Source organism: Jaculus jaculus, chromosome 4 (assembly GCF_020740685.1).
Source record: "Jaculus jaculus isolate mJacJac1 chromosome 4, mJacJac1.mat.Y.cur, whole genome shotgun sequence".
NCBI classification, from domain to species: domain Eukaryota; kingdom Metazoa; phylum Chordata; class Mammalia; order Rodentia; family Dipodidae; genus Jaculus; species Jaculus jaculus.
The window spans coordinates 88,336,429-88,360,830 of NC_059105.1; the positions used below are offsets into that span (position 1 = coordinate 88,336,429).

At 40.8% G+C, this 24,402-nt stretch overlaps 1 protein-coding gene and 1 pseudogene across 4 annotated transcripts in view; both read left to right on the top strand.

Annotated features, from left to right (window-relative positions):
* LOC123460086 overlaps window positions 1-454 on the top strand; it is a 36,015-nt pseudogene extending 35,561 nt beyond the window's left edge.
* The window catches only part of Cacnb4 (calcium voltage-gated channel auxiliary subunit beta 4), a 294,252-nt gene that overhangs the window by 193,441 nt on the left and 76,409 nt on the right, over window positions 1-24,402 (top strand). The gene's annotated exons all lie outside the window — the stretch shown is intronic.

Consider the following 24,402-nt stretch of genomic DNA (forward strand, 5'->3'; position numbering starts at 1 on the left):
CCCAGGACCCACGTTAGCCAGATGCACAAGAGGGCGCACGCATCTGGAGTTTGTTTGCAGTGGCTGGAGACCCTGGCGTGCCCATTCTCTCTCTCTCTCTCTCTCTAATTGCCTCTTTCTTTCTCTGTCACTCTCAAATAAATAAGTAAAAATACACAAAATATTTAAAAAAAACAGCAAGAATATCTGAAGCTAGAAACCACTCAGATGACTGTAGTTGTCCTTTCAGAGATGTCTGCAGACAATGCATACCAAACTGGAGCAGATCAGGCCTCTGTCACTGCCAGGAGTCACATCCAGTTGGTGAAATCGCAGGTGCAGAAGGTGTGCCAGTTCTCCCAGAAAGCAGGAACAAAGTTGGCAGCAACACAGACACAGAGCTGCAACAGAAAACACAGGAGGCGGGGGTGAGAGTGCCGACCAGGAGCAGAGGGCATACCTACGTGACGATTGAGGGCCTGCACCCACTGCCCTGTCCACCCACTCTGGGAAAGCAGGGTGGATGCCATCCACCTGTCGTTGTCTCTACTCTGCACCAAGGGGAAAGGTCCTGCCCGGCCTGGTTAGGTCAGATACCTCTGTGAGCTGTGAGTGCCTGGTCTTTGGTCTCTTCCTCTCTGGTCTTAGTCATTATTGGACCTGGTTCTTAGCTCTTGGGCACTGTACCCTGTTTAACATTGTACCTCCCCCCCCAGTCTTTCTCACATACTTTGACCTCATCCCCAAAACATTTCACTAACTTGAGACAGAGAGGGGAGGGGCGGTCTTTCCTGCCATACCTGTAAGTCGAATAAATATTTAGCTTCAGGGGTTAACCTCCAGTCAGATTGTCAAATGTGGTTGCTCCTTCCACAGGGATAAGAGTTTGCAGGGCAAGGGTGAGCCTACCCAGTTTGTAAGATTTCTTTTAAGTTTTTTATTGCCTTCTCTTATGTGGCTCTGTGACCCAGTGAGCACCGCTCAGACTAAAGAGTCTAGTGGATTGTTTATGTAATGAATATAGTCTTCACCTGGTGCTCCCAACAGGATTAAAAAAAAGTTCTAGGGCTGGAGAGATGGCTTAGCAGTTAAGCGCTTGCCTGTGAAGCCAAAGGATCCCGGTTCGAGGCTGGATTCACCAGGACCCACATTAGCCAGATGCACAAGGGGGCGCACCGATCTGGAGTCCGTTTGCAGTGGCTGGAGGCCTTGGCACACCCATTCTTTCTCTCTCTATCTGCCTCTTTCTCTCTCTGTCTGTCACTCTCAAATAAATAAATAAAAATAAACAAAAAAATCATATTAAAAAAAGGTTCTAGATGGGCCCTGTGTCATGATTGATGTATGGTTTGAAGTCAGAACCTTGCAATTCACTTCTCTTGAATGTGGAATAAGTTTCTGTGGACCACGGTTTATTTCACTGTTAAACAGAATAATGCCTCTTAGGAAATCTTGATTCAGTTACTAATTAATCTGCTGGTACTAATAATTGACATTAACTTACCAATTATGTAGAAAACCTAATCATAGTTTGGAAAAATTTTATTACACTACAATAGTTTTTTTTCTTCCCTAGATCATTTTCAAAACTAGTAAGGGTATAATTTAGGAATAGAAAAGGGTTTGGACTTTTTTTTTGCATAAAACCACTTGTACTTAATTATCAGTCAGTCTTACTGAGAGGCTAGGCTTTTTAAACTTTAGGAAATATGAAAGATTGTTTCCTTATTGCTGCTTAATTCCTTAAGTCTCAAAGAACTTTGATAAGAGGATGAACTTTACCTTTGACCATTGTGTGTGTGTGTGTGTGTGTGTGTGTGTGTGTGTGTGTGTGTGTGTTGTGTTCTTGTTTTTTGAAGGTGTACTTATGAAGGCCTTGGCACTAAGGAGAAATGTGATGACATGGAACATTTTGGCAGGGGCTCAGAAAATCTCTGGCTCCTGAGCAAGCACTTGGGTTTGTTAATTCCATGCTGTGGTGCCACTCACTGTGGCTGCAAATCCCTCACCTGCCAGAGAGAAGAGTTCAGCCTCAGGGTGCGTAGGGATCCCTAAGCGATTTTCTTATCCAGGCCTGGGCGTTCCTTCAAGCACAGTCCTGGATCATTTTCATTTATTGCACATGGGCTCATTTTCACTTATTGCACATGGGTTCTTGTGCCCAGCCCCCTTGTCTGAGGTCCCCCTACAAACAATCTCCAAGGCAAGCCTTGTTCCATTCCCCTCTCCTTCTTGTCCCTCAAAACAAGATAATCCAGCCAGGCACGGTGGCACACACCTTTAATCCCAGCACTTGCGAGGCAGAGGTAGGAGGATTGCTGAGAGTTCAAGGCCACCCTGAGACTACATAGTGAATTCCAGGGCAGCCTGGGATAGAGTGAGACCCGACCTTGGGGGGAAAAAAAAAAACCAAGATGATCCAGCTCTTGCTACCTCAGCTCTGCTCCTCATGTGTGTTGATCTTTCCATCCTCAAGGGTGCTTTCCTTTCAAACCTGCTGCTAATAAGCCTTTTGGCCTACAAGCCTGTTGTTTTTGATGTGTTTCAAACTAAAGGAATGAAACTATTTTGAAAGGAAAACTTGAACGTAGACTCTTTTTTCTCTCTCTGCCTGCTCTTTGGAAGCAAGTGATGGTGTATGTTGTTGAGAGGAAGTATCCAATTATAAGAAAGGCACGCAAGAAATCCCAAAGACAACACCATGCCACAGTATAGCACACCAGCTTAGTTGATTCTCTTGTGATAAAAAGGGGAGGTGTCATTTCTGCTTTTCAGGTGGGGAAATGAGATGTGAGGAGATCAGATAAAGGCCTCAGAGCTGATAAAATCCAACCTTCCTGCTGCCGGCTTGGCTCTCTTTCATCACGGAGAGTGTCAGCGCTTAGGCCAGTTTTAGACCCTGGCTCTCTGAGCATTATGTTTACTGCAGTATCAGGCAGCTGAGACCATATGTGCAGCTGTCCTGCACGACATTCTCCCAGATGCTAAAATGCAAATGAAATCCAAATTACGTTCATCTTTGTGTGTTTGTGTAGCAGGGGTGTGGCAGACAGCAAGGAAAGGAGGGCAGTGGCTCAAGTTTACTCATACTTCAAATGTGTCATCTGTTTTTTTTTTTTTAATTTTTATTTATTTATTTGAGAGCGACAGACAGAGAGAAAGACAGATAGAGGGAGAGAGAGAATGGGCGCACCAGGGCTTCCAGCCTCTGCAAACGAACTCCAGATGCGTGCACCCCCTTGTGCATCTGGCTAACGTGGGACCTGGGGAACCGAGCCTCGAACTGGGGTCCTTAGGCTTCACAGGCAAACGCTTAACCGCTAAGCCATCTCTCCAGCCCATCTGTTTTTAATTTTGAAATATTTATGCAGTTGTTTGTTGAGAATGTGTAACTCACATTAGCCTAGAACTTACTATGCAACCCAGGTTGGCCTTCAACTTGCAGTCTTCCTGCTTTGGCCTCCCAAATCTTAGGATTTCAGGAATATACCACTACAGTCAGCTTTTTGTCTGTTTCTTTCTTAAAAGATCTTTTATTCTGATGTTTTGACATCTAGGTAAAATCCTGAAATGATAGATCAAGGTCTCACTTTGAAAAATCTAACCTAAGATGGAAGCTGAATTTCTAAGAACCAGTCAGTAGAGCATGTGTGGAAGAAGACAGCTATGGGTCAGCCCCCCCTCTGTACTCAGACAAGGCCACTCTGGAAAGACAGGCAGGCAGTGGAACCACTGGGGAAGCATGTGTATAAATCATCACAGACTAGTTAAGTTGGGCCCAAAATTTCAAAATATTCTGGTTTATAATTCCTTCTACAAAGCAAATGAGAAAAATATAATCTAGAAATTAAGCTGTAAATAGTTTAGAATAGTTTTAATTTCTGTATGTTACCATGCCTACTGCATAGCTGAAAAAGTTGGTCAGGAGTCATAGTAACACATTAGTACACTTTGAGAGAAGCCCTTGGGTTTTGATCTCCTTATGAACTCACAGTTACTAGGAATTTGTTTACAATTTCTTTCTTTTTTTAATGTATTCTTATTTATCTGAGAGAGAAAGAGAGATTGACAGATAGAGAGAATGGGCATGCTAGGGCCACTAGCCACTGGAAACGAACTCCAGATGCATGTGCCCCATTGTGCATCTGGCTAACATGAGTCTTGGTCCTTAGGCTTCACAGGCAAATGCCTTAACTGCTAAGCCATTTCCCCAGCCCTACAATTTCTTTAAGTTAAAAGCAACATGTCTAATATTTACCATTTCTGACATGGGCAGGAGGATGTCTTCAGATACTTAATTGTCATATGTCAAAAGTGTGTAGCTTGTTCTATGAGAATCCAAAATATGGGATTAAGAGCAGTGGAAAGAGGTCTTGGAGATTTTTTTTTTAAATACACAACAAAAGACTAAAATTAAGAACTTTCTGAATGTTGAACAGGTGAATTTTCCACCCCTGCAAGTGTTTGAGTAGAGGCTGGACAGCCAATTGGCACATGTTACACTGATCGTATTCAATTGTTAAGTTAGAAAATGAACTAGATGCTCTCTCAGCTGTCCTTGAAACTTGAAATTTGATAATACATATCAGAAGCCATACTTTGGAATTCAATCATCAGATCAATAGTTATTGCACCATTTAGCTTTGTGACATGATATCCCACTGTTTCATTGCAAATTCTGCAGTTTGCTACATATTCCCTGTCTTCAGAAAAAAAAAAATGCTGACTGACTCCTGGGATAATGTTTCCTAGAGTGCAGACAGGAATGACAGATCAGTTTATTTTTGAATTTTTAACATTTATTTATTTGCAAGCAGGGAAAGAGAATGGGCATGCCAGGGCCTCTTGCCACTGCAAAGAAACTCCAAGAACATGTGCCACTTTGGGTATGTCTTTATGTGAGTACTGGAGAATCGAACCCAGCAACCTTTGCAAGCAAGTACCTTTAACCATCTCCCCAGCCCTGTATCAGTTTCTTAGAGGACTTCCACTTTTTTGTCTCTGATATCTAAGCTGATGCCATTCTAGAGCCTTGGATGTAGCCTCCATATGCAAAAGCACATGGCAAATAGAAATCAATTGAGAGTGGCTTCACTTGTTGAGGACCTTGACATCTCAGATCTCTCTCTTTACCCTTCTTCTTATCTCTGGCTGTTAATGAACTCTGATAATCTCTGTGTTGAATACAGAAGGCTTAACGTGGTGCCTCTTCCAGAAATCTCTGTGTTCTCATAGGGAGTTCTGTTACTTAAGGAATAACTAACTAATAGTAGAGGCTGACCCTGTGACTGGCAGCAGGAGATTGGGACAGGGGCAGGGGTGCAAGGATAAGAAGAAAGTAGAACCTTCCCACCATATAGGTCTTGTTCTAACTCAGCTACTTAGGATACTTGCTGTCAGAGAAAATCATGGCAATGTGTTCATTTCAATGGTTTTCAAATAGGAATATGGAGTAGAATTTAGTCATTGCTGAAACTGGGTGCATACGTAAGTTGTGCCTTTGCATGACTGGCATATGTCTCCTTTGAGAAGCCTCCTCCGATCCCTACACATAAGACCTCATTCAATGAGACAGAGAAAAATGCCAGATACGCTGTCATGAAATGGCTCCGTAAATTATCTGAGGCGTCTTTAGTGATTGATACTCGGAAGTCCCAGAGACATTTATAATCTTGGAACATGGAAGGGCTTGTTGAGGGTTTTAGTGGCTATTCTGGTTCATATTTGATCAAATAACATATCTGGAGGGAGACCATCTAATTTACACTTGATGATGTAATGACATACTATTTCCTGAATGAGCGGCAGTCCAGCTTGGGGCCTGCCCGACCCTAGATTACTGAGAAGGATGGCAGGAGGAAGGCCTTTCCCTTTCCTGGGACAGCCTCTACTAAAGGAAGGTTGCTTTTCAGCCACAGAGAAGGCAGTTCATGGCCAAATCATCAAATGCTAAGGAACATCTGAGGCACAGAGCTGTTAATTCACAGAGCTCCAATTAACAAGCATGATTCACTTTCACAGTGCTGCTTGGAACCTCTTATTATTCTTTGTACAGTGGGAAACATCTCAGCTAAGTCTTTCCATACAAAACTTCCTTGAAAATCTTTGATTACTTAAGCAGAGGTCTTTGACTGAGATTCCCTGAAGAATTAGACAAGTAGTAGAGTGTCCTGTGATCCCTGAATGTTCATAGGAGCCCACAAAGTTCCCTTCCAGAAAGCCATAGCCTGCTATGTAGTAAACTAAGCTGTGTGCTCCCCAGAAGTCTTCAGTTAAGGAGTACCGGCTGCATGCTATTTGAACTTACGCACGTTGGAAAATTAAGGTGTGCCGCGGACTGACTCTCGGGGAGATCAGGACCAAGGGAGAACAAGGGCGAAGGCTCAAGGAGAACTCGGGATTCAGCGAGGAAATGACAGACAGACACATTCTAGGTAGAATATGCTGCTGCAATTTACTGAAGGTTTTATGAAGGTTTTATACAGATTGAACAGGGAAACTTAGCAAGCCAACAAGTGATCTCAGAAATCATTAATCTAAACAATCTTAAGTATTGTTCTACTCTAAGCATACGTGTAGTGTTTATCAGGCAGGAAATGTACCCATTTTACGAACAGAAACTAGGGTAAAAGGTGTAAGGTGAATAACAGGTTACTTATTTCTTATACCCCAAGGACTGTATAAACACCAAGGCTTACGTTTCCTTGCTAAGCGTTCCCATAAATGGAAGAGAATGCCATAGCCTCCTTTTTTCTTCATAATTCACCCATCTATTACCGAATTTATCATATCCTCCCTCATAGGGGAGTGGATCTAAGTAGTTCCCAGCTCTGGGAGTCTACCATCTGCCCTTGATCAAGTACTGAACATATCCCCCAGGAAGTTTCCTAGTGGGAATGCCTAAGTTTTGTAACTCCTTTTCTGCAGAACTGTCATGCTTCTTATGAACACTACCGATCAACATTTCTACTTTCATATTCTCAGGCTCAGTATCGTTCTCAAACATCATAAGCTGTTTTTACTTTACACCATCTAAAAACTGTTTTAGAGTTAATTTTTTATTCTTAGTAGAGTTATACATTCCCTCCATTGCCCTAATCATAGGAGGGGCACATTCAATGCTTAGATTGTTTCTTGTACTCTGATTGCATGCATGATTACTAATAAGTGTTGAATTAGCTGTTCTTAGACAAACAGCTAGAAGAAAGCAGGAAAGAAACAGAGCACAGAAAACAGCACATTGGCGCCAGCAATCGGGTCTTTGTGACTTCTTGGGCAGCAGGAACCATTACAGTAACTGACTGCCAAGGGGTCACCGGGGGCATCCCTCCGAGGAGTGCTGGCCCTCTGTCTTCAGCTCTCTTCCAGTGCAGAAGCATCTCTGCTTGCTACACAGGCGAGGTCGCCGTGGACGTAGCAAAGGTGGGCTTTCTGGCACTCTCCCAAAAAGAGGTTTATTTATACTTTGTGCAAACAGCACAGGAAATATTCATGAATTGCATTTATTTCAGTTTGTGAGAGATAAGCTTGTTTAATTGGCCAGCTCATGAAAATATTAAAACTAATATAGTTACATTTGTTTTCTCATTTTGTTTTTGAGAACTGGCTTAACAGTGTTTCTGTAACCACCTGAAAAATTGTGCTATCCAATTTCAAGATTGTGAAAAGTGGGTAGATGTGCTTATATGGAAAATTCTAGCAAAAGGATACAAACATTCTTTGAAAAGAAATCCCTATCTCCTTTTTATAAGTACTTCTTTACCCTTGAAAGGAAACCTTTGTTGAGACATTTGTATTTCCATTGAATAAAAGAATGTGCACTACCATGAAGACTATCTAACAGTGTATAATCAGTATTATTACTTTGACTCTTGCCATAATTTTAATATCCCTAAAAATACAATATGTTTGAAAAATTGGATTGAATATTATGAATACAAAAATTCAAATTTTCTTGAATTACTTTAACATCTACATATAAGCACAATGGAGTTCCATCTACACATGGCACAGTCTGTAGCTGCACTCTGATTACCACAATTATTGCTTCAAAAAGTGTGTGAATACTAACACCATTTGTATCACAAGGTTCAAATAGCCATGAATTTATTGCTTCTGCTTTTAATTTTTAAAATATCTTGTTACTATGTAGTTTTCCTTTTATTGATAATTTTATATATATTTTTTATCATAATCTCCTCCTATTACCTTCTTATATCTCCCCTGCCCATCCCACTCCCATTGAACCCCTTCTTCTTCCCAACTAGTGCCACTTTAATTTAATTTAATGTAATTAATTTATGGGTTTTTCCAGTTTTTCACTCTAGCTCAGGCTGACCTGGAGTTCACTATGGAGTCTCAGGGTGGCCTTGAACTCATGGTGATCCACCTACCTCTGCCTTCCAAGTGCTGGAATTAAAGGCATGGTCTACCACGCCCAGCTACCTCTTTTATTTTGTTTTTAGTGTGTGTGTATGTGTGTGTGTGTGTCCCATAGAGTTTAACTAACTGCCTTCCTACACCATCTGTGATGGAATGTTGATTGATGGGCTTGATATTGTGCAGGTCTGGTGAGTTTGAATGCAATGAACATGTCATGTCTGGAAGAGAATGCCCCACAACAGCTCCCCATCTCTGGCTCTTACATTCTTTCAGTCCCCTCTTCCACAATATTCTGTGAGCCTTGGAGGGGTGATAAAGAGGTCTCATTTAGTGTTGAACAGTCAATAGTCACTCTCAGCACTTTGACAAGTTTTGAGTTTTCACAGTAGTCACCACCAATTGCAAAAAGAAGCTTCTCTGACCCAGACACTAATCTGTGGATTTAACCATAAACATTTAGGGGGCAGTTTGATAGGTACAACATATCCATTTAGCCAAACAATGGTAGTAGCTTCCCTCCTAACGCCTATCACCTCCTTAGCCACATGCTGTTGACTAGATTTTCAGTATCAGGCATGTATTTCTTCCCATGGAGAGGGCCCCAAATCCAGAGAGCAAGCAGTTGGTTACCATCAAAATAGTCATACCACTATTGCATCCGTGGGCACATCTTGCCTGCCTGGTTGTTAGTGCAGCATGCAGGATACACAGCTGTATAGGACCACTGATGGCTTTGTTTCTCCCAATAGCCTGCACAGCACCTTCCAGCAATATGATAGCAGGGAAGACACTTCTAGCTTATTTCCAGCTTGACTTCTTTGTATCCTACAACCAAAGCATGTCCTGTCTTCAGCAACAGGGTATTAACATCTAGTTCTGGTGGGCAACCAGGATAGCCTAGACATTGTTTTGGAGGCCCCAGGCCCACTGTGATCAACAAATAACTGGGATTTTTCTTTTAATAAGACAAGGCTCTCAGGAACAGCCCTATCCCCTCATTCAGAGAACTTTTATTCAAACTCTCTTTTTAAAATTATATATTTTAGGGCTGGGGAAATGGCTTAACAGTTAAGGCGTTTGCCTACGAAGCCTAAGGACCCTGGTTCGATTCCCCAGGACCCACATAAGCCAAATGCACAAGGGGGTGCTTGCATCTGGAGTTTGTGGTTTGCAGTGGCTGGAGTCCCTGGTGCCCCCATTCTGTCTTTCTTGCTGCCACTTCCTGTCTCTCTCAAATAAATACATCAGGAAAAAAAATTTTATATAATTTAAAATTATATATTTTAAATTAGCTAACAAAAGAAGTAGGTTTTCCTAGGGCTTTTCCATGTATCTTAAGTTTTGGTTAAATATTCCCCCACCTACTTCTTTCTTCCATCTTAAAACCCTATCCCCTCTTAAACCAATTTACCCCTAGTATTTTAATTTTATTTACTTATTTGTGAGGAGAGAGAGAAGGAGAGAGAGAGAGAACATGCCAGGGCCTCTTGTCACTGAACACAAACTCCACATGCTTGTGCCACTTTGTGCATCTGGCTTTACATGGGATAGTGGGAATCAACCCAACAATTGTAGGCTTTGTGAGCAAGCACCTTTAGCCACTGAGCCGTCTCTCTAACCCCTCATCTCTAATTTTATATTGCATGTGTTATCTTCTACTATGCCCTCTCCTTAAGCCCCCCTCCTTTATAGCTGCTTTTTAGCTTCTTATCCTCCACTGATTCTCCCTCCAACTTATATACAAATCTAAAAATTTGAAGTTAAGATTCATATATGAGAGCGAATATATGCCATTTGTCTTTCTGAGTCTATATTAAAATATTCTTATAGTAAAATGAGAGAATATTCACAAGCTAAAAATCAAACATATACTTCTTAGTTGTAGAAATGTATTAGACTGTACAATAATCATCATTGGGTGAGGGAGCTGACTCAGTGGTTAAAAATGCTTGCTTACAAAGCCTACCAGCCTGCGTTAGACAAAGTTCAGTTCCCCAGTACCCACTTAAAACCAAATATACAAAGTGATGCATGTGTCTGGAGTTCGTTTACAGCTGCAAGAGACCCACTTATGCCCATTCTCTCCCTCTGTCATCATAAGTAAATAAATACATTTAAAGAAATAATCACCATTAATTCAGCTTCACTTAAGAACCCTGATGCATTGTCTCCCATTCACTCCAGAAATCTTATGTAGTATATATAATAGCAGTTTCCTTTATACAAATGAAGAAAGAGATGCTTCAAAAATTTTACCTACCCAAGGGCAAAGCTGGTAAGTGTCAAGGGTAAATAGTTAAGGCAAATTATCCCATTCCAAATCCCTTTACTCTTCAATATAAGAAATTTCCTTCCATCTGCACAGGAAATATTTGTTTCAAACTATATAATCCTAAGAAAATGAGTCATTTTAAAGTTCTGATTTAAAAACTAAAATTTATTGGGCTGAAGTGATGGCTTAGTGGCTAAGGTATTTTTGCCTATGAAGCCAAAGGATCTAGGCTTAATTCCCCAGGACTCACATAAGCCAGATGCACAAGGTGGTGCATACAACTGGAATTTATTTACAGTGGCTGAAAGCTCTGGCATGCCCATTCTCTCTCTGCTTCTTTCTTTCTCTCAAATAAACAAAATGAAAATAAATTAAAAAATAAAAACTAAGGGCTAGAGAGATGGCTTAGCAGTTAAGCGCTTGCCTGTGAAACCTGAAGACCCCAGTTCGAGGCTCGACTCCCCAGGACCCACATTAGCCAGATGCACAAGAGGGCGCACACATCTGGAATTCATTTGCAGTGGCTGGAGGCCCTGGCGCGTCCATTCTCCCTCCCTCCCTCTCTCTCTCTCTCTCTCTCTCTCTCTCTCTCTCTCTCTCTCTCTCTCTGCCTCCCTCTTTCTCTCTGTGTCTGTTGCTCTTAAATAAATAAATAAAAATAACTTTAAAAAAAAATAAAAATAAAAACTAAAATTTAGGAGCTAAGGATATGGGTCAGTCACCACAGTACTTTCCACACAAACATAAGAACCTGACTTTAGATCCTCATAAAAGACAAGCATGGTGGCATGCACCTGTAATCCCAGCATGAGGGAGGCAGAGGCAGGAGAAGCCCTGAGGTTTGCCAGCTATCTTGTTTACCTGAATTGGTGAGCACCAGATTCATTGAGGGATCCTATCTCAAAAAGTATAAGACTGGATGTCTGTGAAGCCTAAGGACCCATGTTTGACTCTCTAGATTCCATGTAAGCCAGACCCACAAAGGTGAGGCAAGCACAGGTCATGCATGCCCTCTAGGTGGTGAAAGCATCTGAATGCAGTGGCTGAGGCCCTGGCACACCAATTCTCTCTCTCTGTCTCATTCATTCTCTTAAAAAACCAAACAAACAAGTTTTTTAAAAAGTGTAAGGTAAAGAGCCACTGAGGGAGAGACCTAACACTGACCTCTGGCTTCCACACTGTGTGCTCATACCTGCGCGCACACACATGAAAATATGCATATACAACATACATTTTAAACTGTTCGTTGTGTATATGCATTGTGTATGGTATGGTGTTACATAAGGAAAAATGAAGTTCACATATGTATTGTGTTTTGAGCATATTCCACTCTATACCTTCCATCCTCCTTTTTCTCCTCTGCCATTAGTCGTGTTTGCTCCCCTAGGCAGTTGTACTTTAACTTTCATGTCATATATACATCCATACATAATTTAATGCATCCATATAAAATGTAGGAGCCACATATGAGATAAAATACAATGTTTGTCTTTCTGAGACTGGTTTAAATCTTTTTTTTTTTTTTTTAATAGTTTTTCAAGGTAGGGTTTCACTCTATCCCAGGCTGACCTGGAGTTCACTATATAGTTTCAGGGTGGCCTTGAACTCAAAGCAGTCCTCCTACCTCTGCCTCCCAAGTGCTAGGATTAAAGGCATGTGCCACTATGCCTGGCTCATTTCAGTCATTTAATATGATTATCTCAAGTTGCATCCATTTTCCTGCAAATGACATAACTTTATTCCTGATCATTGCTAAAAAATTCCATTGTTTGTATATTTATGTTTTATTTATCCATTCCTTTGTGTTGGACATGTAGGCATATTTTATAACTCAGCTATTGTGAATAATGCTGCAATAAACCTTGATGTACAATTTTCTCTGTGATATATTGACTTGGAGTCCTTTGGGTAAATAATACCCAGGAAAGGTATAGCTGGGTTATATAGTAGATCAACTTTTAGATTTTTGTGGAACATTCATACTGGTTTTCATAGTAGCTGAAGTAGTTTACATTCCCATGGGCAGTGTATAAGGGTTTTCTTATATCCATATGCTTCCTAGCATTATTGACATTTGTTTTCTTAATGACTGCCATTCTGACTGTGGTGAGGTGGAATCTCAATGGAGTGTCAATTTTCATTTCTCTGATGGCTAGTGAGGTCGAATCTAATGTAGCTAATGCCCATTTGTATTTCATCTTTAGAGAATTGTCTGTTTATTTCATTAGCCCATTTACTAACTGGGTTATTTGATTTTTGTGTATGGTTTTTCTGAGTTCTTTTTACATTTTAGATATTAGTCCTATGTTTAATATATGGCTGGTGAAGAATTTCTCCTATTTTATAGGCTGCCTCTTAAATTGATTGTTTCCTTTTTTTGTTTGTTTGTTTTGGTTTTTCGAGGTAAGGTCTCACTCTAGCCCAGGCTGACCTGGAATTCACTATGTAGTCTCAGAGTGGTCTCAAACTCTTGGTGATCCTCCTACCTCTTGCAGTCCGTGTGCTGGGATTAGAGGTATGCACTGCTACTACCGGTTGATTAAGTTCCCTTTGCTGTACAGAAACTTTTTAATTTCTTGATGTCTCATTTGTTGATTGTTGGCCTTATTTCCTCAGTAACTAGAGTCTTATGCATAAAGACTTTGTATATGCCTATATCTTGAAGTTTTTACCTACTCTTTCCTTTAATAATTTCAGGTCTTCAAATAAGGTATGTGATCCATTTCTGTTTATATTTGTTCAGGGTGAGAGATAGAGATCTAGTTTCATTATTCTACATGTGGACATAGAGTTATCCTAGCACCATTTGTTAAATAGGTTGTCTTTTCTCTAATGGTTATTTTTGGTATCTTTGATAAAAATCACATCGCCATAGTTATATGGGTTTATACCAGGATCCTCTATTCTATTGCATTGTTTCACCTGTCTATTTTTGTGCTGGTAGCATACTGTTGTTATTACTACAATTCTGTAGTATAATTTAATTTCAAGTATAGTGATACCTGCAGAAATATTCTTTTTGCTCAAGATTTCTTTTGCTAGACTGTGTGTGTGTGTGTGTGTGTGTGTGTGTGTGTGTACATATAAGTTTATGGATGGTTTTTTTTTAATTGAAGAAGGTATTGGAATTTTGATGGGGCATGCATTGGATTTATAGACTGCTTTTGGTAATGTAACCATCATATTAAATTTTGTAATACACTGGCATGAAAGGTCTTTCCATCTTCTAGTGTCTTCTTGCCAGTGTTGAGCACACTCTCATGTTGCTGTTGTCCACCTTATGTTGGCCAGAGAGTGATGTCCACCCTCTGCTCATTTCATTGTTTCCCCTGCCATCATGGAGCTTCCCCCTCAAGCCTGTAAGCCAAGATAAACCTCTTTTTGTCCCACAAGCTGCTCTTGGTTGGGTGATTTCTACCAGCAATGTGAACTTGACTGCAACAGGCTGTTAGAAAAATAAGTAGAAGATGGCAAAGTAAATATAAGGGGGAACCGTAAGGACAAGGGAGAGGGAATGAAGCAGTTTGGACTAACGGTAAATGGAAAAGAGGTAAAGATTCAGGGTGTGGTGGTGAACACACCTTTATACCAGCACTCGGGAGGCAGAGGTAGGAGGATTGCTGTGAGTTCAAGGACAGCCTCAGACTACAGAGTGAGTTTCAGGTCAGGCCGGCCTAGAGAGAAACCCTGCCTCAAAAAAAGAGAGAGCGAAGGAAAAAAACAAAAGTAAATAAATAAAAAGGAAAAAAAGCACACACACACACACACACACACACACACACACACATAAAGAAAGAGAAATGTAATCAGTTAATCTAAAAGAGTCCCAGATCTCAGAAGGTTGAGACATGGAGCCTGCAAACCAGTTTAATCTGTGTTATTTGGGAAAGCCTATAATAGGGAAATGAAAAAGTAAAGAATAGATAAAAGAAGAAAAGAGAAGAGTGGGGGAAGGAAGGCTAGAGAGAGAGAGCAAGAGAAATAGAGGAGAGGGCTGGGGAGATGGCTTAGCAGTTAAAGATGCTTGCAAAGCCTGCTGGCCCAGGTTCAGTTCCCCAGCACCCATGTAAAACCAGATGCCACAAAGTGGCATATGCTTCTGGAGTTCCTTCATAGCTGCAAGAGGCCCTGGCACACCAATACCCTTACCCCTCCCTCTGTTTCTCTTAAATAAGTAAATAATAAAATATTGTTTCAAAAGAGAAAGAGAAGAGAGGGGGATAGAAGAGAACATGGCAGAGCTGGCCAAGTAAATTGACATTGGGTATTAAATCAAGGAGGAATAATATAAAGAAGAGGGACATGAATGGGAGTCAAAAGTGTGAATGCAGTCTGCCTTACTGCTCATTACAGCCTTGACTCTCTCAGCATTCCTTTCCAGGCTCCAAGATGCCCATCACGGCCCTGGGTGGTTAGGTGGTAGATGCTGGTCACCCCTATTGGAAGTTGTTTGTAGGTTAAGTTCAATACTATCCTTGCTCCTGGGCAGTCCTTTATGAAGTTGGGATTGGATCATAGCTGCTAGATACGCCTCTTGGCCAGCCCTCAGGAGTTCAGTGGAGAATGCCGCCTGGCTCAAGGGCAGCCCCTTGTAGGATTGGGTCACAAATATTGGTCCCTTCTTCATGGGTTGTGTTTGACCAGCTTGAGGGTTCCTTGCTGTTATCTTGGATCTCCCCAGCCTTCTCTGCCATCTGTAAATTAAAAGATTCTCTGACCAAGGGTGAGAGCCGCTTTGAGTATAGGGGATGTGTCTAGGAGCTTGAGAGACATTTTGATGAGGCCACCCACTCGACTTATACAGGAAACACTGGGGGCTTCTCTGTGGGTATTGTGATTTTTCTGTCTGGAATGCTGACTCAGTGCCCAGGACCAGTTATAAGTTCTCTCCCATTGGGTGGGCTTCATGACCAATTAGAGGGCAGTTGGTTACCCACAAAGGCTGTGTGCCACTAATGCATAAGTATGTACTTCTTGTCTAGCTGACAGATTGCATGGCTTACAGGGTCTCCTGATTACAGAGAATGTAATCCTATTGATATATACTAACTTGTGAAATACATACTTGGGCTAACACTCGGATACTGAGATTTCTAGTTTGCCTTGTTGGATCCTGTGCTTGTGGCAGGAGAGGTGCTGTTATAAAGTACCATCATTGGGGCAGGGGGTGTAGGAAATAGAATTTACTGTCTCAAGGTTCTGCAGACTAGTAGTTCAAAATCAAGGTAGCAGGGCCAGACTCTCTCTACAACTGGAGTGATAGCCAGATGTTGCCTGGCAATATAGTGGCATGCCTCCTGTGTCTCTTCAACGTACCCTCTCTTTTTTCACCTGTGTACGTGTGTATTGTGGTGTGTGTGTGTATGTGCCCTTTGTGGTGCCCCATGTACTTGCCTCTGGTGGTCAGAGTAGGCCATTAGGTGCCTGCTCCATTGCTCTTCCACCCATTCTTGTTTGAGTTGAAATCTCTAGTCTCTCTAGTCTCTTGCTGATCCCAGAGTGTTCTTTTTTTTTTGAAACTCCAGCAATTGCTGGTTTCTGTTCCCCTCCTCCCTAAGGTTGCAGGCACATGTGGCCACACCCAGCTGTTTAACGTGGGTTCTGGAGATTTAGACTTAGGCCCCTCAGGCCCCCCTGCTTAAGCACAAAGACATACTTAAATATTGAGCCATCTCTCCAGCCCCCACTTTTTTTTAAATAGAAGCAAAGTTTGAATTAATTAAGGAAAGGTTTTTGTATAGATTTGAGTGGGTATTAAGAAAGAGAGACTTAGAAGTAGAACCCAGTGTTGAGTATGGGCTCAGGATCCAGTTTAATGCTATGTCTATTAAAAAAAAAAACCCTATATATATAAAAATCCCATTTCCAAGTATTCAATTCTGGATTATTAGGGTTATAATTTCAGCATATTTTCAGAGGGCATAATTGAATCTATGTCAGATATATGTCCCCTAGTATTGGTTGTAACCTTAAGTGCCACTGGCAAAGTTCCCTCACTGATGTGACATTTATGGACTGTTATTAATTGGATCTTTGAGAAATAGAGGGGTCACATTTCATTTGTAGTGTTTAGATTTGGTAAAATTGTGTCATCCCAGTACAAATTCTTTCTTCCAAGATGTGCATTTGTTAATTAGCCCATTTTACTGTCTTCTTAAAGCACCTCCCTTATTTTATAACTTTCAAATTACAAAAGCTATTTGTGCTCCATTTTCACCTTTCCATTAGTAAAGTAATATTAATTGCCGGGTGTCAGTCCCTCCGCCCACTTCTCCTTGCTCAGCCATGTGCAAGTCCACCTTGTCAGTTAGCCTTGTTTATTCTTAACAGAAAATGAGATTGTGCATTATCCATTATCTTGCCTGCCTGCTGCCAGGTCGGTACAGAGAAAGAGCTGTTTCTTTTTAATAGTTGCATAATATGGGGGTGTACTCCAATTTTTCAGCCAGGCCCTTTCTGATGGAAATTTAGAGTGCCAGGTTTCCATTTTGAGCTGTAGGAAATGTTGAACAAAGGTGAAACTCATCTCTGTTTTCCTACTGTGCAGTTTGAAAGATTGTTTTTAAAGAAAAAAATTGAAAATATCAGTTCTTAACAGAAACAAAAAACGTTTGGGAGGATTTTGTAGCAAAGAGCTACGCTTGAAATCTTGTTGCCTTTTGCCCACATTGGGAAAGCAGCAAAGAGTTTGCCAGGACCTTGGGAGCCAAAGCGAGGCTGGGAAGCTTCTCTGAGCCTTTAACTTAATGATGCCTGAGCTTCACTCATTTGATGTTGCAGCTTTCCTTTTGTAAGCTGAGCATAAGCCTTCATGTGTCATGTATCACACATGCAATTGCAAATTAGACCAGACAAGCAGGCTCCTCAGGAAAAATAATTAGGACGCACTAAAGATGACCTGCATTTCATAGGTATGCTTAATGTGATGTCAACCTCCATTTAGGGTGGTCTCGGGGCCTCATTTGTGTATAGACACATCAGTCACATGGAACCAGACATTATGTTCTCATTGTTAGTTAGCGTCACTCATACAAACTGCTTCTATTTTCAGAGTGAGCCTAGGACACTCTTCTTAGCAATTCTTGGTCAATAGCCAGCGAGTTATACTGCAGTGAGTGACCTGGGATAACCTGAGAGCTCAATGGCAGGAAATGAGTTTATTATTTCCTATATTTTGACTATGACTAGAAGAGGGGTGAAGTAGGTATGGCTTCCTTGGATGTGACATGGGCATGTTTTCATTTTCGGTTCCTTAAACGCTCATGATACAAACCAACAAACATCGACTTGTATAGAAATCCCATAATTCTAATCCCAGAGGCAGCTGATAACACACATCCTATGTTCAAGCTCTTGTCCTGAGAAGACAGAAGTTATAGAATGTTATGTATAGTATCCTGCTGTGCATTTTGTATAATGAACAATAATATAAACATTATCTGTATGTATACTATATATAAAGATATACCTGCCCATGTAGATACACATATATTTAAACATAAGTTAATCTGAAGAAACAAAGGGGTAAGAGGAATGTTCTAGAACTTACCCTTTCCCTGAGCAAACTGCTTTCAACATACTTCCATATCAGTACATCTAGATCTGTCTCATTTTTATTAGCTTCTACCTACCAGGCCTCTGCTGGATTGTGACGTTATGTTTCACCATCCTCTACTGATGGGCACCTACATACAGATTCAGTATTTTGATATTGCAACCAGTTTCAGCTGTCTATAAATACCTTTGTGCAGTCATGGGTTTTGAGTTTACACTGCCATGCAAAGTGACATGCATTTATGGTTCCAGCTCCTTGGAAGGCTGAGGAAGGTACATATTTGGACCTAGAAGTTTGAGCTCAGCCGAAGCAACATAGTGAGACCCTGCACACCCATTCTCCCTCTCTCTCTCTCTCTCTCTCACACACACACACATGCACACAAAGTAAGTGGGTAAATTCATTCATAGCTGGAATGATTTCTGAAATTTGAATTCTGTACTCCCTGTGCTAGAAAGAGTATTTTGGCATAAATTTTGTTTACTTAATTTCAGTTAAGACTTTAATCAAATATGAAAATTTTAGGGAAATATTAAGTAGAGATCTACCATAACCACCCCCCCCCCAACCAACTATACATCCCTCTGGAAGTAACCAACCCATCCCCATTCTGAAGGACTTCATTTGTCATATTCAATATATATATATGTTTGCAGGGCTATCTGAGCTCTATTTGATTGGTCATTTTGTGTTACTATCAAATTGTTTTGTAATACATTTGAAATTTTATAGAGTCAGTTCCCCTATTCATTTTTATTTCCTCTTGACAGTTGTTCTGACCCTTATCCCAATTTTATGTTTTCCATGTGAATTTTGTTAACTTCTCTCCAAAGAATTTTATTTGTGCTTTGACTGAGAATACATTAGAAATAGTGTGTAAAATAAATAAAATATTTTTTAAACTTTTTTGTTCTTTTTTTAAAAATTTATTTGAGAGCTACAGACAGAGAGAGAAAAGCAGAGAAAGAGAGAGAGAGAGAGAGAGAGAGAGAGAGAGAGAGAATGGGTGCATCAGGGCCTCCAGCCACTGCCTGCAAACGAACTCCAAATACATGTGTCCCATTGTACATCTGGCTAATGTGGGTCCTGGGGAATTGAGCCTCGAACCAGAGGCTTCACAGGCAAACGCTTAACCACTAAGCCATGTCTCCAGCCCTAAAATATTTTTTGTAAAGGGCTGGAGAGATGGCTTAGTGGTTAAGGCACTTGCCTGAGAAGTCTAAGGACCCAGGTCTGATTCTCCAGTGCCAACATAAAGCCAGATACACAAGGTGGTACATGCATCTGGAGTTCATTTGCAGTGGCTAGAGACCCTGGCATGCCCATGCTCTCTCTCTGCCTCCTTCTTTATATTTCAAATAAGTAAATAAAATATTTTTAAAAGAATTAGTGCATAGAAAAATTATATCTGCATAATCTAAAGTGCTCTCATACTAGAACAATGCATTATCTTACCATTCAATTCCTCTTTTATGATTGTCAGTGAAGACTCATGTTTTCTTCATATAAAACCTGGAAATTTCTTATTCCCTGCCCCAAGTAGCCTGCCCAGTTTTGGACTCATAAGTGGGTGGGTCTCCCCTCTTTGTTATCTACTGAATTGTTATACAAAGGAAAGCTCTTGTTTTAATAGATTAACATACCAACCCACAACTTCCTCAGTTCTCACTAATGTTTTATGGATAGTTCAGGTTCCCAGTCTACAGTCATATTATCTGCACACAGTGATAATTGTTTCCCCTCTTTCCTAGCATGGAGGTGTATTTTCCATTTGATAAATTATTTGTATGCTATTAATAAAAAGTATATTTGCTTTCTACTTTATATAGGTTAATATCTTCAAATTGCAGATTATAACCCATACCATATATCAATAAGCTCATATAGTATATTATGATTACAACAAAATATAGAAAAATACTAGAACATTACATATAGCAAGAATCTTATGTCATAGGTGAGTATGTATGTCTTTGTGTTTACAAGTTCACTAGGTGCAATTCATTTCTTAGTTGCAGTTAAACAAAGTTTGAGATTGCTTGAGATGTGTTCAAGCAATTTATTTTGAAACTTACAAATACTTGTGCTTTTCCTCTGACACTTGGAGGATACCATTCCTCCTGGCTCCATCTCCCTTGCCTCCAGCAGACTCCTGCAGGCACTTTGCTACCTTGACAGCCTTTGGACAGGATAGCAGTGGGTAGCTGGAACTCCAGGCTAGAATGTGATAACTTCAGGAAAGCACCTAGGAGATGGTGACCAGAGCCAGGTTATTGAAAAGAAACAAAACAAATGAATCTGTTGGGTTCAGAGAATATACTGAATCTATCATATGAGAGAGAGAGAGAGAGAGAGAGAGGAAATGTGTGTGCTTCCAATTATTTGCTAAATGCAATAGAGGGATTGCAGATCCACAACTTGCTTTTTCTACCTGACTTCTAAGGACTTTGGTAGCTCCGATTTTCAAGAAGACAGAGCTAGGTGAGATGTAATCAGGGTACAATCCCTAAAGAGTCATCATGCTGCGCATTTATGGACTGCCCAACAAGCACAAAGGAATGTCCTAGATGCATTGGAGTAAGTGAAATGTGATTCAGGTCTTCATGGGACCACCTTTAGTTTTATTACATTATAGTTATTCAAATGCTAATATTTAATTCAAAAATGCTATAAAAGAAATCATTAGGCAAGTCAAAACTCCCATTTATAAGATTTTTTTTTTGTGTGTGGTAGGGTTTCACTCTAGCCCAGGCTGACCTGGAATTCACTATGTAGTCTCCTGGTGGCCTTGAACTCATAGCAATCCTCTTACCTTTGTCTCCCAAGTGCTGGGATTAAAGGAGTGCATCACCACATCCACCTTCCATTTATAAGATTTTAAAAAATATTTTTAAGATGTGTTATTTATTTTTTTGAGAGAGAGTGAAAGAGGCTGATAGAAAGAGAGAATGGACAAGCCAAGGCCTCTAGCCACTGCATATGAATTGCAGACATGTGCATCCCCTTGTGCATCTGGCTTATGTGGGTCCTGGGGAATTGAACCGTGGTCCTTAGGCTTCACAGGCAAATGCCTTAACTGCTAAACCATTTCCCCAGCCCAAGATTTTATTTTTTAATTAGGAAATATATGGCTCTCATTTGCTTGCATAGCTGGGCATAAAGATCACTGTCACATTCCCAGGTCTAAAGCAGTCAAGGACCCCAGTGTCCCGCTGTGCCCTGAACAGCAGAGCTGACAGGGTTTTGCTGTGGTGCTCACCACCCGCATGGCCAAGTCTGCTTTCTCTTGGGGTGCCTCTTACTTAACCCCAGTCTCTGCTCACTTAATGCTCCTGTTTCTGCACAGCTCCTTCATTCCTTTCTAGTCTGTGAGCTTTCAGTTTCTGCTCCTATCACCACCTGCCTGATCAGTTTCCTTTTCATGCCTGACTGTCAAGAAAGGAGGGTTGGGAAAAAGCAGAAAAGAGCAAAGGAAGCTGATTGGTCCCATTCACCTCTGCTTTACAGAAGAGCCTTTTATTTCACTTACTTTGGGCAGTTACACCATTGTTTCAGTTGTCTTCACTTGCATGGTCTTGCTGTTCTCCAACACCCTGCCTACTTAGTACATGTACCCTTGTGGCTGGATGAAAACAGAGTGAAACAGTCATGCTGACTCACTTCAAATTCACCAGCATTAACCCCAAGCAAGTCTGCAGGCTTGTTCACCAGTTATTCTACTCTTCACTGGTTAGTTCACTGCTCTTCCCTGCCTCTCCATCTACACTTTCTCTACCTTTCCATCCACACCTTATTTATCTTCCATCCATACCTTCTGTGCCTTTCTATCCCACACTTCTCTACCTTCCACCCACATCTTCTGCTGTCTTCTTGACCCTGTAGCACCTCTCACCCATCCTCACTTCGGTTGGTGACCTCGCGTCTTATTTTAATGAGAGGATGGAAGTGATCTAAAAAGAATTCCTACACAGACTGAACCCTGCTCTGCCTTCCTCCTGTAATGGCATGAATGACCATGTTCCAGGCTTAACCCAGCCCTTCCTCTTGTGCATTAGACTCATCTCTATTCATAGCAACACTTTAATAAATCTTCCTGCCCTCCCTCCTGCTCTACTGAATCATTCTCATCTGCAATACAAATATCCTTTTATTTCTCCCATGTTAGAACATCCTGTGTGGATATTTCCTCCTCCTCTTCCTATCCATTTCTTCCTTCCATTTCAGCAGGCATTCCTCATTTGTTTGTGCCACAAATACCTTTAAATGTCTGACAAAGTCTATATAATAATGTTTTTCAATGCTTCAAATAAAGCACAGCCACAAAAGGAACATTTGTTGCACTATAGTTATCAAAATAACTTTCACCTGTTATATTTGTAATGGTGAATCTCTGGCCATTAACCTGACAGATTTTAGAATCATGATGGAAACAAATCTCTTGTCATGTGTGTTGGAGAGATTCTGGATAGTATTAATTAAGGTAGAAAGACCTACCCTAGAGCTGGAGAGATGGTTTACTGGAAAAGTCAAAGGACCCAGGTTCGATTCCCCAGTACTGACATAAAGCCATGGTGGTGCACATTTGCAATGGCTAGAGACCCTGGAGTGATCATTTACTCTCTTTCTCTCTCTCTTCCTCCTTTCTTCCTCCCTCTTTTTCTCTCAAATAAACAAAATATTTTTTTTTGCATTTCCTAATTTTATTTTTTTGTCTTTTATTTTTTCCTTCAATTTTCATTAACATTTTCCATGATTATAAAAAATACCCATTGAGCCGGGTGTGGTGGTGCACACCTTTAATTCCAGCACTCGGGAGGCAGAGGTAGGAGGATTGCGGTGAGTTCAAGGCCATCCTGAGAGTACAGAGTTAATTCCAGGTCCGCCTAAGCTAGAGTGAGACCCTACCTTGAAAAACCAAAAAAAAAAAAAGGTATCCCATGGTAATACCCTCCCCCCCACTCTCCCCTTTGAAAAAAAAAGTCCTATGCTAACTAGGGGAGGTGAGCATTCCATGGGCTAGAGTTCTGGACTGTATTAATAAAAAGGAGAGAACCAGATGGGCATGCAGCATTCATCTCTCCCTACTTCCTTCCTATGGATGTGACAGTATGAAGCTAGCTGCCTGCTCCTGCCATGCTTTCGCCACTATGATAGACTTCCCTCAAACTATAAGCCAAAAATAAATCCTTTCCTTGCCTAACCTACCTCTGGCTGGATTTATTTTTTAGTAGTTTTTTCTTTTATTTATTTGAGAGACAGAGAGAGAGAGAGAATATGAATATGGGTACACCAGGGCCTCTCTAGCTATTGCAAATAAACTCTAGATGCATGTACCACCTTGTTCATCTGGCTTATATGGGTACTGGAGAATCAAACCTGGGACCTTAGGCTTCACCCGCGAGGGCCTCAAGTGCTAAGCCATTCCTCCAGCCCATGTGATTGGACATTTATTCACAGATATGAAAAGGCAGTTGATATGATTGGTCTAACATTTCTTATTGATATGCAAAATAATGTATTTAATTTGAAGGCAAGTAAAAGTTGACTTTTTAAAAATAAAAATAAATGTCACTGTAAAAGTCTTTCTGATTATAATTTGCATCTACCCATACTCTAAAAGGTTGTGCCATTTTATGAGAATTAAGACTTCTCACTTGCTCTGTGTTCTTATCAAATTTAAACAATGAAAATGATTCATCTTCCATGCATTGATTGACAAGCAATTATGCATTGAAAGGGAATGTGGAAAGTGACAAAGTGGCCTACGTTTCTACTGTAAAACTATGCAGCTGAACTAGTTTTTGCCAGTAGTTGCCCAGCCATGTTTTTTGAGCACTTATGGAGCAATAAATCAGTCACATGAGATCCAGTGACAGTTATAAAACTGTTTGAAATAGTGGTGAACCTGATATTTTGAGATTTATTTTTTTTAATATTTTTCAATTGTTACTTATTCATTTTAGAGAGAGAGGGAGGGAGGAGGGAAGGGAGAATGGGTGTACCAGGGCCTCCAGCCACTGCACACAAACTCCAGATGCGCACACCAACTTGTGCACCTGGCTTTTTGTGGATACCGGGAAATTGAACCTGGGTCCTTTGTGTTTGCAGACCTTAAACACTAATCCATCTCTCCAGCCCTGTTTTGAGATTTCTGCAGTAACTTCTAATGTGATGTGAAAATAACCTAAATTTCTATGAGCCATAAAATAACATA